The following is a 15,466-nucleotide window of genomic DNA, read 5'->3' on the forward strand; positions in this document are numbered from 1 at the left end:
CTGAGGTGGGGGAGGGAATGTGTTTTTGGACACAGAAGGCATGGACTTGGGAGAGAGGAAGGGAGGGAAAGAGATGGTTGTGTACACGGGGAATAGAAGAAAGGAGAATTTTTGGTCATAGGAAGAGAGTGAGGTACGGACAGTGGCATACCAAGGTGGGGGTGGGGGCGGTCCACCCCGGGTTTACGCCCCAAGGGGGTGCACAGCTGGCCACCTTCCAATGTTCTCCCTAGGCTGGCAAACTGTGTCTCTTTAGCCACTTGAGTGCCACCGCCGCCATCGGGAACAGGCCGGCGCCGAGTTCTCCCTGCTTTTCCCTGTGGGGCCGACCAACTCTCGCCACCCGCATCAATTCTGACGTCGGAGAGGACGTTCTGGGCCAGCCTATCCTCTCCGACGTTAGAATTGACATCGGGTGGCGAGAGTTGTCGGCCCCGCGGGGAAGAGAAGCAGGACGAACTCGGCGCCAGCCTGTTCCCGATGGTGGCAGTGGCAGCCTATTCCCCAGTGGCGGTGGCAGCATTTTCCCAATGGTGGTGGCATAGGGGAGGGCAGGGAGAAAGAAAGAAAGGGGGGGACAGGGAGCCAGAAAGAAAGAAAGGAGCAGGGTGAAACAAAGAAAAATGGGGCACGGAGAGAGAGAGAAAGACAGACATACAGAATGAAAGAGGGCATAGAGAGAGAAAGAAATAAGGGGGCAGGGTAAAACAAAGAAAGAAATGGGGCATGGAGAGAGAGAGAGAAAAACAGACATACAGAAAGAAAGGGGGTATGGAGAAAGAGAAAAAGAAAGAAGGGGGCAGGGTGAAACAAAGAAAAAGTTTGGGGAGAGAATGAGGTCTGGAGGAGAGGAAGCATACAGGAGGCTGAAAGAAGGGAAGAAATATTGGATGCACAGTCAGAAGAATAAAGTGCAACCAGAGACTGATGAAATTACCAAAGGTAGGAAAAATGATTTTATTTTCAATTTAGTGATCAAAATGTGTCCGTTTTGAGAGTTTATATATGCTGTCTATATTTTGCACTATGGCCCCCTTTTACTAAACCACAATAGTGTTTTTTAGCGCAGGGAGCCTATGAGCGTCGAGAGCAGCATGGGGCATTCAGCGCAGCTCCCTGCGCTAAAAACCGCTATCGCGGTTTAGTAAAAAGGGAGGGAGAATATTTGTCTATTTTTGTATAGTTGTTACTGAGGTGACATTGCATAAAGTCATCTGCCTTGACCTCTTTGAAAACCCGCGGAATATAAATGATAATTAACATTTTCTCTGTGTACAGCGTGCTTTGTGTTTTTAAAATTTTATTGTTGGTAGATCATTTTGACTTGGCCACAAAGGTAAGGGGGGGGAGGGAGGGGAGCTGCTGAAAGACATCTAGTAATCCTTGCAGGCTTTAGTGTACAGGGAATTATTTTTGTAAAATCATGTTTTGTTATGTGACTGGCATTATTTAGACTTTAATTTCTATGAATGAATAGAATGAAACTGATATAAAATTACTTGCTTGTTTTTATGTGTGTGCGCTGAAGGAAAGTGGAGAGAGAGTGGGCTGAGGATGTTGAAGGGAAATGGGGAAGAGAATGGGGAGAAGATGCTGATTTATAAATTGACAATTGTACAGAATATTGTTTCTTTTTATACTTTAATATAAACAATTCAAGGCTTGTGTGGATGGAATCAGGTGGTTTGCGGGGTTGGGGACCGAGCTTACGGGGATTAGTCCAATAAAATGGTATTTTTTAATTTCTCATTATTTGTTTTATTTTTATTTGTTAATTTGTAAAGTGGTGATTGTTATGTATTAGTTTTTGCATATTTACATCTACTGTCTTTATATTTTGCACTGTATTAGAGGACATGTTATTGTTTTTGTGGTGTTGCATTGTATCCAGGGTTTCTTTGCGGTTCAGTTTAACTTTTGTCTACATATTTCTATTTTTAGTTTGTGATTATTCCATATTGTGCGTGTATCTCTGTTCTGTGTGTATGAAAAGAACTTAGTTTTCAGTTGGCATTGACTACAGGATCAATTGACTGTGTGGGATCTGGCTTGTTTAGTTTTACAATGTATGTGTTGGTGTTCTAGTGCTCACTGCAGTGTTTAAGATGCTGCCTTTTCCTAGGTACACTCTTGTTGTGCCATATGTGGATTGTTACTAAAATTCATATTTTTCATATAGATGGGGGAGGGTGTCAAAAAATGATGGGCGGTGCCACATACCCTAGGTACGCCACTGCTTCAGTTATCCGCAGCCTTACCACCATGGTCCTGGTTTTTTTTTTTACATTAAACAATCAGCTTATGCGCACTGTGTGTGTGTATATATGTGTGGGTGAATTTATTTGCAACGCCCATAAAATTGCATAAACGAATGTTTCTGCTTTGAGCGGGGGAGACACAGGGAAGACAATTAAGACTACGGGGATGAAAAATGCACGCCACTGTGGGAACAGTGAAGAAATGGGAATAAAAATGTAGGGATGATGAGGGGATGGGGATGAATTTTTGTCCCCAGGTCACTCTCCTCAATATCTCTGAATCATCCCCACAAAATCTGTTCTTGTCCCATTCCTGCAAGCTCTGCCTTAATCAGACACACTGAACACTATGATTTTAAAGTGTTGGAAGCTTGTGCAGGAATGAGGCGGGGGCGGGGACGGGGCGGGGAAAATTTGTCCGTGTCATTCTCTAAAAACCCTTTAAGACAACTCCCCACCCCAAGTGGCAATTATAATACAGACTGCCTGTTGCCAGCTTTGTTCTGTTCCATTCTAGCCTTCAGCACCTACTCAACTTTTACCTCTCTAGAAACCCGTGAGGTTGGTTTTATTTATTTTTGCCTCTTACATATATGTCATAAACAAAAAGCTAATTCAGTTTGGTATTTACCATAGCGCATACATACATGGGTTTCCTGTTTGATTTTCGTAGGAAACAATATAGAAACCAGATCCACAAGCCAAAGCATTACAAGTAGCAACTCTGGTGATACATGTCATATTAAATCAGTTCAATAAAGGATAACAAATTACAAAACTGAAAACCATTTCTTATTTGAAGTTAGCACATAATAGTCAATAAGAAGCTCACTGTATATCTCTTCCTTGTTTCCCATTTACTATTTCATTCGTGCATAGAAAAATTAGAGGCGCTCCGAGCTAAATATAAAGCGCATGCGCCTTTCAAGCTTTTAAGTCGTTGGACTTCCTTTCTGCCAGCCGAGTTCCGCCATTTTTGATATTGGGTTTCTAGCGAGGAGAGTATTCTTTTGAAACTGTACGTGAGGCTGCTTGTAGTGATTCTTCTCATTCCTTACTTAATGCTAAGTCTTATACTTCTTATTAAATTTTGCCTGGGAATTTAAAGCCAGGGAGCTTGCGGCCTTCCGCAGGCGAAGCGGAGGCGGCGGCGGCGGTGGCGGTGGCGGTGGTGGTGGTGGTGTATTTCGGGGTGGAATTGAGCAAATATGGGCTTTCTGTTATTGGATGAAAAGTGTTTTATACTTGTGAAAGAATGGGCATCGATTATAGGGTATTGGGTTTTCTCGTGTTTTGTTGTAGAACGTAGTCTGCTTGTTTTCTCATTTAAAAAAAAAATGCGTTTTGAATAGGACGATTTTTTTTTTACTGTTATAAACTACTGAATAAAAAATGATTGTTGCTTAAAAACCCCTAAAAACCCCCAACAACAATTTAGGAATGCCTTCTTTGTTAGTCCATTTGAATATACTGAAGAAAAATAATGGTAATTAAAGCGGCCTTTCCCCTTTCCCTCTGGCTTGGTACAGCAGAGAAAAAAATTGGAGTGTACTGTAGCTTTTCACGCTTGATAATTTTGGTCTGCGAATTTTGTGGTTATTTTTTTATGATAGCCTGCTGTTATTACAAGAAATTGGGGATATTCATGGTCCTCTCCAGGGGAGCTTTCTTAGCTGCCTTGCATGATGATGGGATTTGTATGCAGAAAGTTGGGTCGTACTAACTGAATCATTAATGTTCTTGTTTTTCAGTGATGACTTCTATAATTGATGGTAGAGAATGACACGGGACAAATTTTCCCCGTCCCCTGCGAGTTGTTTTCCTATCCTTGCCCCATTTCTGCAAACTCCATCCTCATCTGCACAAGCCTCAAACATTTAAAATCATAAATATTTGAGGCTTGTGCAGTTAAGGTAGAGCTGACAGGAATGGCAACAAAACTCATGGGGACGGGACGGAGAAAATTTGTCTCCGTGTCATTCTCTAATGAGTCTAATTGATAGCGTGATCGAAGTTCTGTAATTTAGACAACTTTTATGATTGTCAACTACCGTAGTACAAAATAGTTGGTACTTGATAGCTAGTGAAAATAGGTTTTAATATTTATATTGTTAAAATTTAAAGGGATAGAAGGTTATTTGGAAAATCTCGTTAAAAATATTGTTTTAATAGTTCATACTAGACAAAAAAAGTTTGATTGTAGTATGGCCTGAGCAGTTAATTCCTGATGCTCTTCATTTAACTTAGCTGAGTCTTTAACACACAGATGGTGTGTCCTAAAATAAATGTTTCAAATTTTTATGCACCTTGTTATATGGAGGAGACTAACTATCTTGAAGTGTCTTGAGTTTTAAATGGTAAGGGTTTTTTTTTTTTTAAATTAATTTTTTCAAATCTGGGTTCTTTGTACTGCTAAGTAAAATTGTCCCCTTTTAACCAATATTGCTTATGTTTTAGTTTCAGAATTCACCTTTGCTTAGGGTGAAGAGAATAGTTCTGATTTGAGAGTGGGATAGGATGCTTCTCCAGGGATTATTCTGCAGTTACCCATGTTGAGATGAAATTTCTTGTATGTAAACGAGATGTTGAAATAGCAATAGGGATTATGTCTCCCTTACCCCACCTTTCTCTCCTTTTGCTTTGTTATATCTTGGACTCTGTCCTGGGACCTCTTCTTTTCTATTATTTAACTCAAACACAACCCCACATAGAACAAACGAACATGCTCAGCAACGCTAGAAGTGTTTGTGAAGTGGAGTTTTTTTGCCAAATGAAGCAGAACTGAGGCTTTTTTCTCCACTTATTTTGTTTTTTTGGTTTGTTTTGTTGTTCTCCTGCTGTGGTTGGCTGTATGAGTGTGTGTTAAGCCTTCTAGCGTTGCTGAGCATGTTCGTTTGTTCTATGTGGGGTTGTGTTTGAGTTAAATAATAGGTATAAATCACCCTTCTTTCCTTAGTTTATAATTTTAGTACCTCTTCTTTTCTCCCAGCTGCACTTCTTCACTTGTTGCTCTAATTTCCTTCCATAACTTCTGCTGATGACACGCAAATCTATCTCTAAGCCTGAAATTTCTACAGTAAGCCAGGCCTGCGTCTCGGCCTGTCTATCTGACATTGCTACATGGATGTCTTACCACTAACTAAAGTTAAACATGGCCAAGACTGAACTCCTTATTTTCTCTATTTCAGTGGATATCGCTCCCATCCTCCCTGTTTTGTTGGCTTGCAACCTTGAGGTCATCTTTGACTTGTCTTTGTCCTTTTTGCATATCCAACAAACGCAAAAACTTGTCGCTTCTTTCTATACAACGTTGCTAAAATCTGGAGTTTCCTTTCTGAGCACGCTGCCAAGACCATTATCCACGCTCTTGACACTTACCTGGATTACAACAACGTGCATCTTGCGGGTCTCCCGCTAATTCATCTCTTCCCCCTTCAATCTGTTCAGAATTCTGCTGCATGCCTCATATTCCACCAGTATCATGTTCATGTTATCACCTTCTCAAGTCGCTTCATTGACTCCTGTCCACTTCCACATACAGTTCAAACTCCTCTTGCTGACCTCCAAGTGTATTTCAGTGCAATGGCCATGTTCCATCTGCAGAAGGAATCTACTCTGGATTTTTTCTCCGACTCTCCTCTACTTCACTGGGGAACTCTACTGCCATCTGTAGTTTTTCCTTTTGTATGTGATCCTGAAGGTGTGTTTCTGTTTTGCTCTTCCCTTTTTTCTTATTTTCTTTAGTGTTTTTGGTTCCTTTTTGGGGTTTTCTTTGTGCTGGGTGCATTTTCTTCAGCTCCACCTTCATAGAAAAGTAGCAGACTCTGGTCTGCAGCTGACAGGCCAATCCCTGGTACCTGTTGACCAGCCTGCATTTGTTTCTTTGGAGTTCAGGTCTGTCACCGCTTTTTCCTCACCTACTTTTTAGCAGGGGTTCAAGTGCAGGCTGTCAGGCACCCTTAGGAGACTCAGCGGTGTATTGCAGGGTGCCATCTGCGTTTTTTGCCTCCACCCTTCCCTTAGCATTTGTCGATCCACGGGGGTGGAGGTATGGTCAGGCACCATGTCTGACTGGCAGCCCAAACATTAGCGTCGGAGGCCTGCCCAGCATGAGGCAGTGATTTCTGATTTCAGCTACTGTAAGAGTTGAGGCAGACTGCAGTACTTTTCCAGCACAGGTCACACTCAGTGAGTAAGGCTGTCACATCTTGTGAGGTGAATCAGGGTTCAATGTTTTAAAGGTTTCTGCATGTCCCCCTGTGTTCCCCAACCTGAAAAATCCTAAAATCACTGGTTTTAAATTTTGCTGACTGTGAAAAATATTGCGATTTTGGTGTGAATTTCTTAGCAGCAGTCAGCTTGGATTTTAGTGATCTTTTTTCTCAGTAGCTCTATGCACTTTCAAAACTCCAATATTTTGCCTCGGAACTTCTTGGGATGAGGTCCTTGGGCTTTTCTACTTCAAATCCTTGCCAAGATTGCACCAATTTAGCGTCTCCGGAGCGACCTTATGCCATGTGCTGTGTGGAGTGGGCAGGAGAGGTGGCAGTTCCATGCTTAACCTCTCCCCTTTCTTGAGCAGGTAAAAAAACTTGTGATTAGCCCTTTGGGGCGGCCATTTCTTATTCGGAGCTTGGTAAGGTTGAATGTTCTGTGGGAGAGGATGTGAACACACTGCAACCCAAGAAACGCAAGGTCAAGTCATCTAAGACTGACTCTACTCCCCAGGGACCTGATGCCTTCTCAGAATTTATGAAATATTTGTGAGCTGCTTTTCAGGATAGCCAAGCTTCACATGCGCAGTCCCGCTCTGCCTTGGACTTGTATCTCAGCGGTTTTGCATATTTAGGCACATCCTCTTCTCAGTCAGATGCTGTTCCTGAGTTAGCTGACCGTGACTTGGGTGATACTTTTATGATGATGATTATCAGTTTGCGGACCCCTTGTTTTCCGGGGATGCTTTTCCTGTGGCGGGGGACTTGGGACGGTATACTGGATTATTGGATCCTTCTTTGGCTTTCGAATCTGGGGACGATCCCACAGTTCTGTTTTTATTTAAGTCTGCTGCTTTGCCTGATCTCATTTTGGAGTCTCTGCAAGAGTTGACTTTAGTCGTTCAGCCTTATTTAGCCAGCTCTTTCTACCTCCTCTGTGGAGTGTGAGCTTAGTCCTACACTTTTCCCCGACATCCTGATACAGCATTATCCCAGGACAAGCAGGCAGCATATTCTCTACATGTGGGTGACGTCACCGACGGAGCCCCCTAGCGGACGTTTTCGCAAGCAGACTTGCTCGAAGACCTTCAGGCTTGCGATTGACCCGTGCATGCGCGCGTGCCCCTCCCACCCTGCCTAGTGCATGCGTCTCCTCAGCGTGTCCTCAGTTCAGTGTTTTCCGCGGAGCCAGAAGCACTGCTCCCTTACTTCGCGCGTTCTCTTTGTCCGTCTTGCACCGCAGCTTATTCCGTTTGTTTCCTTTGAGTCGCTGTACTCGCGTCTTTTATTTTCTTTATTTTCATTTTTTTCCGTACGTATAATTTTGACCAGGTTCCCGGTCTTCCTCAGGCGCGGCTTTCTTTTTCTTATGTCCCGGCCTTGTTTCGGCTTTAAAACTGCACTAAGTGGAACCGGGTTATCTCCATCACCGATCCTCATCGTTGGTGTGTGGAGTGCCTGGGTGCAGAGCACTGCGCTGAGTCGTGTCCCCGTTGTGTGACCTTGCAACCGCGGGCTCTTCGTCGGAGGGTGGCCAAGATTCTCCAACTCTTTGGCCCAATGGATCCTTCGGGACAGGCTTTGAGCTCGGCCTCGGCACCCTCGGTGGGTGTCTCGGCCTCAAAGTCTTCAGCCTCGAAGTCCCCGTCGGCCTCAAATGCTCTGGCCTTGGCCCCTCCTGCTACCCCGGCCTCGGGTAAGTCTCCACTTTCTTCCTCAGATGTGCCGGCAAAGAAGCCTTCCTCGGAGTAGAGAGTTGCGCAGGGACAGAAATCCCACTTGTCCCCACCCGTCCCCATGAGGAATCCCACCCGTCCCCGCGAGGAATCCCCTCTGTCCCCACCCGTCCCCGTGAGGAATCCCCTCTGTCCCCACCCGTCCCCGCGAGAACATAAGAAAAGCCTTCACCGGATCAGACCGAGGTCCATCCAGTCCGGTGATCCGCACACGCGGCGGCCCATTTAGGTGCTCCTGATTGGAGACCCAGATATACCGTAGCCTTCAATATGATTTGCAAGAAAGTGTGCATCCAACTTGCGCTTGAAACCCAGAACAGTAATCTCTGTCACAACATCCTCCGGGAGAGCATTCCAAATTCCCAGCACTCTCTGTGTGAAAAAGAACTTCCTGACATTCGTCCTGAACCTGCTGCCTCTCAGTTTCAGTCTGTGACCTCTTGTCCGTGTCACCTCCGAAAAAGTTAATAAAGCTTCTTCTTGGTCCATTTTATCAAATCCCTTTATTAATTTAAAAGTCTCTATTAGATCCCCTCTCAGTCTTCTCTGCTCGAGGGTAAACAGTCCCAATTTCATAAGGCGCACTTTGTAGCTCAAATTCTCCAATCCCTTGACAAGTTTCGTGGCTCTCCTCTGTACCCCCTCCAGCAGAGTTATATCTTTCTTGAAGTATGGAGACCAGTGTTGTACACAGTATTCCAATTGCGGTCTAACCATTGCTCTATAAAGTGGCATTATTACATCTTCCGATCTACTTGTGATCCCCTTCTTAATCATGCCCAACATCTGGTTTGCTTTCTTTGCAGCTGCCGCACATTGTGCCGAAGGCTTTAGGGTTCTGTCAATCAGTACCCCCAAATCCCTTTCTTGTTCGCATTTTGCTAATGTCGCCCCCAGCATCTTATATTCGTGTTCTTTGTTTTTTTTTCCTAGATGCATCACCTTGCATTTGTTTATGTTAAAATTCATCTGCCACTTTGATGCCCATGCTTCCAGCTTCTTCTGGAGTTCCTCGCAGTCCCTTTGAGAGTCAACCGCCCGACATAGTTTTGTATCGTCTGCAAACTTTATTATATTGCAAGTTGTTTCCTCTTCCAGATCGTTTATAAAAATATTGAACAAGATGGGCCCAAGAACCGAGCCCTGGGGCACGCCGCTAGTCACCCTCTCCCAGTCTGAGAATTTCCCATTTATGGTAACCCTCTGCTTTCTGTTCTCCAACCACTTGCCGATCCATCTGTGCACTTCTCCTCCTACTCCATGGCTTAGTAGTTTCTTCATAAGCCTTGCATGTGGAACCTTGTCAAACGCTTTCTGGAAGTCCAAGTAGACTATGTCCACTGACTCCCCCACTATCCACTTGTTTGTTTACTTTCTCAAAGAATTGTAGTAAATTTGTCAAACATGACTTCCCTTTCCTGAAACCGTGTTGACTAGCCCTTATTAGGCTGTGATCATCCAAATATTGTACTATGTTGTCTTTAATCAGTGTTTCAATTATCTTCCCAGGAACCGAAGTGAGGCTCACAGGTCGATAGTCTGTCCCCTCTGTCCCGCGAGGCGTCCCCGCCCGTCTTCCCCATGTCCTTTCAGCATCCTTTTCCCCCCAGTCTTCCCCATGTCCTTTCAGCATCCTTCTCCCCCCCATCTTCCCCATGTCCTTTCAGCATCCTCCTCTCCTCTCAGTTTTATCCATTTCCCTTAAGCGTCTTTTCCTCTCCACTCCACCTTTCCTCCCTTTCTCCCTCCCTGCCTCTTACTTTCGTGGCGCTTTCCCCCGACCGACCGACAACAGGCCTGGTCCGACAAACCTCCCTGCCCTGAATCCAGCTGCTGTAAGAAGGTAATTTAGATTCGCGGCTACAGGGCAGGGAGTTTTGTCGGACCGGGCCTGTTGTCGGGGGAAAGCGCCACAAAAGTAAGGGTATCTGGCTAGCTCTGCACCCCCCCTAAGGCTGCCCCGGGGCGGACCGCCCCCCCCCTTGGTACGCCAGTGCCTTGAGTTTTTCCTACCTGCCCTGCCGCAGCACACAGCCGACTGGAAGTCTTCCCGATGTTGGAGGGAGGGCTTTGCTTAAGCCCTCTCTCCGACATCAGCACTAACATCGTGGAAGACTTCCGGGTCGGCTGTGTGCTGCGGCAGGGCAGGTAGGGAAAGAAGACGAGCCTCACGGCTCGAGTGAATCCAACCCCGCAGGAACCCAACCCCGCAGGAACCCTGCGATCCTAGGGGGCGTCCCCGTGGGATTCCCGTGACCCAAAGGGGGAACCCGCGGGATTCCCGTCGTCCCCGTTCCCGTGCAGCTCTCTACCTCGGAGTCTCATGTCAGCGCTGCCTCATTGGCGTCTTTGAGACATCACTCTAAGCATGCCTCCTCACGTAGGGAATACTCTTACTCGAGGTCGCCCCCGAATGAGCGCACTGCTGCACCTCCGACCCACTTGCCTTTGGTCTCGATGTTCGAGGACATGCTTAAGGCTATTATTACCACACAGTTTTCCTTGGTGGTCAGCCGACTAGTCCCTACCTCGACGCCTTTGACCTCGGTCTCGACCCAGTCGCGGTTTGACCAGCCTGAGCGTCCTTGTCTTTCGAGGCTTTCCTCGTAAGACCCATCGGGTTCCCTCGAGCGAGTCGTCCTCCCCTGAGTCACCGGTGACTTTTCGGGGATCCAGGCCGGGGACAACATTTTCCCCTGCTACTGCAGCGAGGCTCGCCTCTTCTAAAATGCCCCAGGCTTCTCTGCCCTGTCGGGGCAGGTCTCTGCCCTCGAGACCCTCTCGACACACGCTTGTCCTCAAATTGGACTCTAATGTCTGTTCCCCTTCGAGGCGTTTACTGGCTACTCAAGGGCCTCCTTCAAAGCCATGTGGGGAATTTACCTATACCCTTTCTTCTCCGAGGCTTCCCCAGCGTTTCCTCGAACTCCGGGGTTTTCCCCAGTCCATCTGGCACAGGGCCGTTCCTCGACGCCCCTTACACGCCTTAGTCGAACCGCTTCGGTCTCCCGTTCATGGGACTCTGAGGCCCCAGCTTACTATTCAAAGGAAGTTTCTCCCTTGTTCTCGGCTGCTCCCCGATCTCGGTCGGAGTCTTCCCTGGAGGATGAGTCTTCTCGAACTTTCTCGTTTCATCTCTGACATGGGCAGAGCTCTGAACCTAGATCTTCAATCCGACTCCCGCTTTACTCAGGAATACCTGGCGGAATTGGGAGTTGACAACACGCCTCCCGTTACATCAGGTTCTCTGGCAGATGTTTCTCCTGAACCTGGAAACACCATATGCTGTTACGGCTATTCCCTCTAAGTTGGAGTCCCGTTACTGGACTGTCCCGGTAAAAGGATTTGAGAGTGCTCAGCTTTCCACCAGTCCTTGGTGGTTGAGTCTTCCTTGAAGAAATTGAACCCCTCGAGGGTTTACGCTGCTGTCCCTCCAGGCCAATCTGTTTTGCAACATCTATTCTCCTAAATTGCCAACTCTCCCTCCATCCCCTTTTTAGATAGCTTGGAGGTTTCCCACATGTAAACAATATGCTGCCTGCTTGTCCTGGGATAAAGCACTGTTACTTACCGTAACAGGTGTTAAACAGGGACAGCAGGCAGATATTCTTACAACCCACACACCTTCCCGTGGTTGGCTTCTTTGCTTGCTATCTGAACTGAGGACACGCTGAGGGGACGCATGCCCTAGGCAGGGCGGGAGGGGCACGCGCGCATACGAGGGCCAATTGCAAGCCTGAAGGTCTTCGAGCAAGTCTGCTTGCGAAAACATCCGCTAGGGGGCTCCGTTGGTGACGTCACCCACATGTAGAGAACATCTGCCTGCTGTCCCTGGATAACACCTGTTGCGGTAAGTAACTGTGCTTTCTGATCTTGGAGCAATGAGACTCTTTGGAATGCTCTCTCCTTGCTGCACTCTATGATATAGGAGTGCCAGCAGCTTTTTAGTCAGCCTAAAGTGAACTCTTTGGTTGCACAGGTGATTAAGTGCACCTCCTTTCCCAGTGAGGGTAGTGTGGTGCTCAAGGACATGCAGGACCGCCATGTGGATTAGGTTCTCAGGAGATTCTTTGAGGCAGGGGTTTTGGGAATCAAAACTGCCTCAGCAGCATCCTTTGTCACGTGTGCTTGTTTGTCCAGGCTGTATACTCTGAAGAGTGAGGCCGTGGAGCTACCTCCTCAGCATCGCTTGGCTGGAGTGGATTATGTTGCTGACGCTCTGTAAGACCTTATGCAGATCTCAGGTAAGGTGTCGGCGTATTTGATTTCTGCTTGCAGAATGCTCTGGATTAGGCAATAGGCCTGTGATTCCAACTCTAAGGCTACTTGCTAGGCTTCCTTTTAAAGGGCAATTGTTATTTGGCAAGGAGCCTGGATGATCTCGACTCTGCCTGATAGCAGACACAGACCCTCTAGAGAAGTGGTCTCAAACTTAAAGTCCACAGGCTGCAAGTTGCACACCAGGTACTATTTTGAGGCCCTCGGTATGTTACCATTGTTCTGGAACATTGCCCACCTCAAATGCTGTAACCTTACGCAAGTGCTTTCCTGCGTCTGTATGTAATTGTGAGGTGGAGTGGAGAGGGCAATCTCATACAGAGGCAGGAAAGTGCTTACAGGAGGTTACAGCAGTGGGCCGGGCAACATTCCAGAACGTAAGGTAACCATTGGAGGCAGTGCAGCTTGTGTGTGTGTGTACGTAATCTCGTGAACTCTTGCAAAATTCGGCACCTCTTCTGGCAGTGACTGCTTGATGTAAGATGATGGTTGTGCCAGTGCTGGAGGAGGTGAGAGCTGAAGGTGGTTGTGGATGTGATTACTGGACACTTAAGGCACAAGTTTTCCAGGCACAAGTTGGATATTGATTCTCCCCTCTACAAAAAAGCCTAGAGGACTACACCAAAATCTTGTCTTTTGCAGTTGATACTTTAGATTAGAATCTAAATCACAATTTTGCATGAGGTAAAACTCTTTTATAGTTTATAAATCTTTCCTTAATTGCTTCTGATAATTTCAGCTATACACAGCTGAAAGCAGTGCAACATATAGAAAGTGAAAAACCTGGGTGACGTCACTGACCAAGATGGAGGGTTAGGGACTTAGCTCTGACTCTCAGTAGCATATTGCCTTGTTTTTCCCACTGCTTTGCCCACATACTGAGTGCGTTGGAGAGCTGGGGGTGCACGACACCGAGCGCAGTTGAATCATGCCGTCCCTGAAGAAGATCTATAAGAGGAGACAGCTGGAGAAGGGAGGCCTCTGCAATGTGCAGGACCTCCAGCGTGTCCACGTGCGAGTCGGGAGACAGCGCTTCTGAGGACGAGTTGGAACCGGTAGCTTCCCCGTGGCTGTGGCGCACCGGATCGGCATCAGCTGTTACTAAAGCCGATTTACAGCAGTGGGCTTCTGACATCAAAAACGAGGTGACAGCTGTAAAGGGCAAAATCAAAGATGTGGTCAAGGAGATCCGGCAAGACTTTGCGGATCTGCTGGGCAGGGTGAAAGACGCCGAACGGCGGATTGGGGAGCAAGAGGAAGCAGTGCAAGTGATCACTGTCCAGATAGGTGCTGTCCAAAATGATCTCCTGGATTGTTGTGCGCGAGTGGAGGACCTGGAGAACAGGTCCCGGCGGAACAAAGTGCGGATCTGGGGAGTTCCGGAAACAGCGAAGTATGGGGACGCCATGGCTGTGGTGCAGGAGCTCTGTAAGTTTCTCTTTGCTGAAGAGGGGGAATCTGTCTCTGACCTAAGCACCCTGAAAGTGGCTAGGGCTCACCGTACGCTGGGTCAGAAGAAGGGGGATTTCCCTAGAGACATTATTGCATACATTCATCATTTTCAAGATAAAGATTGCCTGCTGAAGAAAGTGAGAGATCTGGGTGTTGGAAACATCTGAAAGTGGAGATATTCCAGGATCTCTCTGCTATCACCTTGCAGAAGCGGAAGGAGTTTCGGACGCTCTTGGATGAGCTGAAAAAGAAAAATTTGCGCTACTGCTGGCTTTTTCCATTTGGCCTTTTGGTGACTCTTAATGGGGAGCACAAGCGAGTGATGACAGTGGCGGAGCTGTGGGCATTACTTCAGAAGGAGGGCCTGGTGACACCGGGAGATCCTGTCCTAGGCAAATTATTGGCTCAGAAGTTGGAGTGCTATCAATGGAAGGTGGCACCACCATGGCGGAGAGGGCGGAATATTACATGACCGAAGGGGGCAGAGACAGAGACGAGCGCGGCAGCTTCACATGACACCTGAGCAGCTGGCTGAGACCTGTTCCTGTTTGTTTTGAAAGGGATCTGGACCTTGGTCGAGATCCCTAGCTGACATTGGGAGTGTGACTGGGGATTGGACAGTGGGGGGCTTTTAAATATGGGCAGAATGGATGTGGGGCAGGGAGGTATATTGGAGGTGACATTGGGAGGAAGTAGAGTCACTTGAAGCCATGGTGGAAGTTGGGTGCGAGGGTGTGTGGGACTGGTGGGGAAGATGGGGAGTTGGGGGGGCTGAGAGGGGGAGGGGATCTGATGTTGGGTATGTTTTCTCTGGTTACTGATGGGGGGGATAGTAAATTACGAGTGGGGAGCTTGAATGTTAAAGGGCTCAACATTCCTCGTAAACGTCGACTGTTATTGAAGGAAGTTAAGCGCTTATGTTTTGATATTTGTTTTGTTCATGAAACTCATTTTGTAAAAGCAGGGGAAAACTTATACAGTTCCAGGACTATCCCTTGCGGACCTGGGCTTCTAATCGGTTGGAGAAGAAGAAGAAAGCTGGGGTGAGGATTCTATTTTCTAAGAGGTTGAAGGTGGTACCTGACCGGGATGAGGGGGGGGGGGAGGTGGCTTATTTGGACAGGGGTTATCAATGGGGCTCAGGTGACGCTGGTTAATTTATATGCATCTAATTCTAAACAGGGCCAATTTTTTTGACACTCTTTTATCCAAAATTCTATCAGTACAGGCTGGGCACTTGGTGGTTGGTGGGGACTTTAATCTGGTACTTAACCTGGTTTGGGACTCTATGGGCAAGGGTGGAGATAGACTTATATATGATAGACATGTATTACCTCTACAAAATGCATTATCTTCTGTTATATGTAATAACTTCTGTGATAAGTATTATCTTCTGTGAACTTGAGGTATCATAACTCCTTACTATTACTGTAATATACTCCTATCTGAAATGTAACTCTACTGGAACTACCCAGATATCTTCTAAAATGTAATCCGCCTAGAACTGCAAGGCACAGGCGGAATAGAA

General features: G+C 46.7%; 1 protein-coding gene across 4 annotated transcripts in view; it reads left to right on the plus strand.

Annotated features, from left to right (window-relative positions):
- Positions 1–2,800: 2,800 nt before the first annotated feature.
- Positions 2,801–15,466, plus strand: part of LOC117355126 (RNA-binding protein 12B-like) — a 180,913-nt gene continuing 168,247 nt past the window's right edge. Inside the window, exon 1 of one of the 4 annotated variants that reach the window (XM_033933223.1) lies at positions 2,801–2,819. The gene's annotated coding sequence lies outside the window, so the exon portion shown is untranslated. Of the gene's footprint in view, positions 2,820–3,202; positions 3,277–4,201; positions 4,616–15,466 lie in introns of those variants that run through there. The other 3 variants (XM_033933221.1, XR_004538296.1, XM_033933222.1) reach the window with 3 other exon arrangements.

This window comes from Geotrypetes seraphini, chromosome 2, assembly GCF_902459505.1.
Source record: "Geotrypetes seraphini chromosome 2, aGeoSer1.1, whole genome shotgun sequence".
In the NCBI taxonomy this organism is placed as follows: Eukaryota; Metazoa; Chordata; class Amphibia; order Gymnophiona; family Dermophiidae; genus Geotrypetes; species Geotrypetes seraphini.